Raw genomic sequence first — 3,966 nt, 5'->3', positions numbered from 1 at the left:
TGTCTCTCTCTGTCTCAAAAATAATGGTTAAAAATAATAATAATAAAAATTGAAAAAAAAAACGACAGATTTGTGGGGCGCCTGGGTGATCTCACGGTTCGTGGGTTTGAGCCCCGCGCGTGGCTCTGTGCTGACAGCTCAGAGACTGGAGCCTGCTTCGGATTCTGTGTCTCCCCCTCTCTCTTACCCCTCCCCTGCTCATGCTCTGTCTCTCTCTGTCTCTTGATAATAAATAAGCGTTAAAAAATTTTTTTTAAATAAATAAAAATAAAAACAGATTTGTGGTTCGACTGGCATCAAGAACACAGCCAATGAGACCACAAGTCTTAAACGAGTGTGACAAAATGGAAAGTTGCTCCCCAACACAGACTCACCCCCCATGATCTTCCTGATTTCTCTCCTTGACGTCAATTGGACTGGCATTTCTCCTTTTGTTGTAAGAATCTCTTTGTCAGCTCCTGATTTTAATAAGTAAGAGACCACCTGACCATGATTGCGTTTACACGCCCAGTGTAAACAGGTCCTGTCCGAAGAAAAGGAGAAAAGAGTTAAAAACAGAAGAGTTGAGGTGGGATTTCAAATTCCAGGTGCTAGTCAATAAATGTATGCAAGCCTGTTAAGAGCTCAGCTAGAACCAGGAAACCGGACAGGTAACCTCAACTTTTCTTTTCGGAAAGCAGATGATCAAAATATTTAGCATGCTTAAAGCTTATTTTTATTTTCATTTCTGACCCTTGGGAAAAACTAATTTATCCCAGGAGCTTTCATTTCGAGGAGTTCCAGGAGGCTGGCTGGTTAACTCTAATGGTATTGCTGAGAGGTCTTCTAGCACTAACGCTCGTTAGATTGTCCCAGTCTCTTTAAAATGTTTTTATGGTGTCACTTTTCCTTTTTAGGGACAGTGGAAACTTGCTTCGTATGCATCAAATGACACATGAAAATTAAATATTATCAGGGTAATAATCATCTACAGCTTGTTCTGCCACTGAAATTATTATTGCTACATAGACATTCCCGGCTGAATCTCAGTTGCTCATTCTTTTTCCTTTTCTTTCCTAGACACACACACACACACACACACACACACACACACACTCTTTAAATTTCCATTTTTAAAATACTTGGATCCTCTAGTTCTCTCCAGAAGGCTACAAACATACCCTCATCTGCTTAAATGTAAGGCACTGTGCACAGGCTTTAATTCCTAAGGCACTTGAAAAATGTACACCAACGACCGAAATTTTCAAGAACAAACTCTTCTAACATATTAGCCTCATTTAAGTAAAACTAATTATTTATTATTGTACACACAGGAAGGGATTATGCACACTCTGAAGGGCTATTATTTTAACACCACGTAGAAATATAATTAGCATGCTGGTAAAAACTCCATCTTAAACAGAAATGAAGGGATTCGGAGTTGCTAACTTCATCCCTGGTTGCCAAAGCTGAATGATATTGCGGAAGGAAAATCCTTTCTCCCCTCTGTTCTGAAACGTCCTCACCAATTCTCTAATTGAATGGAGAAAATTTCTTCAGAGCTGCCAGCCAAGTACAGATAAGATAAAGAACAGAACAATAATGTTCGGTAGTGAGGATTAAGTTAGGTCACTAACCTGCAAAGTACAACTATCCATAAAGTTCATTTGGTTCCGGGGAGAAGGTGATGTGCCCTGGCCTCCTCAACATTTCAGGCTTGCAGAAAGCTAGCTTGTCCGGCTGGCTGGGACTCCATCAATGTTTCAGAGGGATATTCCATACTATTATTGATTAGAATTAGATTATCCAGGTACCTTTAAGGTGTACTCTATAAAGAAAAGATTGCCAATTTGGGAAAAATAAGGGAAGAGGCGGCTTCTGCTTCTGAAATATGAGCTCATGGAGATAAGGAAGTGTCTGCTTGGACATACAGGTACTTAATTGCTCAACAAGGGAACCAAGAACAAGGTGGACACTGGTCCGGGCAGAAGGATCCAGTACATCCTTGATTGTGGGCAAACTGCAGCTGAGAGTGTTTGTCTGTGGATCTCTGTGGCATGGGCTTGAAAAGTGAATAATTATAATAAGTGAGCATTCAAAAATGAATGGAGCATGATGAGAAAAATATGTTCCCTTTTGGAAATAAAGTGCTCACTCGCTGGTAGTAAATCACTTGTTCATGACAAGCTTGAGACTGAAGAAGGTAATTTACTGCCAGTGGGTCTGAGACACTCTGGGAAAACCAACTAGCTAAAGCATCACCATGTAAAGTGGTGTTAAGGCAACACAGCACGATCCCCACAACCACGTGCCCTGAGTGGCCATCACTTACAGTCCAGACCTGTGTGGCTCTGGGCAGCCATAACTCAGAGCCATTGCAGCCAGGCAATATTTTCAGCTTTTTCATGAGCCATTATGCTTGTTGCTTAAAGCCAAGGGGTACGCACGACCTTTGAATTACAACTGATATGGGAACTCTATCTTTGAAATTTAACTCTTCAAGCTTTAAATTTGCAGTCAGAATATCTGGTTAGTTCTGGGAAGTATTTCAGACCGGAGGGGCTGGGTATCCTTCATCAGTGCTGAAATTGTGGTTACTGACCAACTACAAAGTGAAAGCAGTAACCATTTGGCTTTTCTTTTTTTTTTTTAATTTTTTTTTTCAACGTTTATTTATTTTTGGGACAGAGAGAGACAGAGCATGAACGGGGGAGGGGCAGAGAGAGAGGGAGACACAGAATCGGAAACAGGCTCCAGGCTCTGAGCCATCAGCCCAGAGCCTGACGCGGGGCTCGAACTCCCGGACCGCGAGATCGTGACCTGGCTGAAGTCGGACGCTTAACCGACTGCGCCACCCAGGCACCCCCCATTTGGCTTTTCTATGCTAGAGATGAAGTGTTCGATGCCAGCATGCTGCTTAATAATGAGAAAATAATAGTTAACAAAGATATAGTGCTTTTTACATGGGGGATGCTGTTCTAAAGGCTTCATATATATTAACTGAGTCAATCTTCTGAACAACCCTTGAGTTAAGTGCTATTATCGACATTCCCTTCATTTTACAGAAGTGGAAACAGAAGCAGTCAGCAATAGGCAGAACAAACAGTATGCTTTGGTGATTAAATGTTACAGGGACAATAAAACAAGGGAAGGGACCAGGGAACGCCAGAGGCAGGGGAGGGGCATGGTGCCATTTTAAATCGAGGGCAAAGGAAAGCTCACCAAGGTGACATCTAAGCTAAGACCTGACAGAGGTGAGGGAGGAAAAGCATTTCAGACTTGGAAGAAAAAACATAAAGGCCTTGAATCAGGACTGTGCCTGGTATTTCAGGAAAAGGGAGGAGGCCAGGGGAGCAGAATGAGGGAAGTGAGGGGGCAAATCCGGGGATGAGGCCTTGAGGTAGAGAGGGAGGACGATGGGGACTGGAAGCAGAAATTCGAGGACCCTCTGAGCTTTTACTGAGAGTGTGATGGGGGCCATTAGAGGGTTTTGAGCAGAGTGAAATGATGCGACTTTTGACTTGTTTTAGGTCAGGATCCCTCTGCTGTGCTGAGAAACGACTACAGCGTATGAGGGAAGCAAGACTAGTGGGGGGTGGGGGGGGAGTGGTGGTGGTGGCTACAGCAAGAATCCGGGCACCAGAATGGCGGCTGTGTAACCAGAAGTGTTGAGGCAGAGTTAGTGAGAAGTGGTCAGATTCTGACTATAGCTGTAGGTGAAGCTGGCAGAATTAGCCGACACACTGGATGTGGAATGTGAGGGAAAGACAGGAGGCAAGGAAGGCATCAAGGGTTCTGGGCTGAACATGTCAGACGCTGAGCTGAGGAGGACTCAGAGGAACAGGCTTGGGGCAGTCCGGGGGATGAGGGGAGATCAGGAAATCAAACTTGAACCTCCGACATGAGGTGCCTTAATAGACATCTTCCCCGATAAATCTATGAGAAGCCTGTTCAGGTTGCTTCAGATTCAGCTTACATTTACTGAGC

General features: G+C 43.7%; 1 long non-coding RNA gene across 1 annotated transcript; it reads right to left on the bottom strand.

Annotated features, from left to right (window-relative positions):
* Positions 1 to 453: 453 nt before the first annotated feature.
* On the bottom strand, positions 454 to 2,505 carry LOC121026617 (uncharacterized). The gene is made up of 2 exons (XR_005788403.1): positions 1,617 to 2,505; positions 454 to 523 (listed from the first exon to the last, which is right to left on the bottom strand). It is a non-coding gene; the product is annotated as an uncharacterized LOC121026617 (long non-coding RNA).
* Between the last annotated feature and the right edge of the window lie 1,461 nt (positions 2,506 to 3,966).

This window comes from Herpailurus yagouaroundi, unplaced genomic scaffold, assembly GCF_014898765.1.
Source record: "Herpailurus yagouaroundi ecotype Mexico unplaced genomic scaffold, PumYag 147293, whole genome shotgun sequence".
Taxonomy (NCBI): Eukaryota; Metazoa; Chordata; class Mammalia; order Carnivora; family Felidae; genus Herpailurus; species Herpailurus yagouaroundi.
This window is presented reverse-complemented; position numbering and strand designations above follow the sequence as displayed.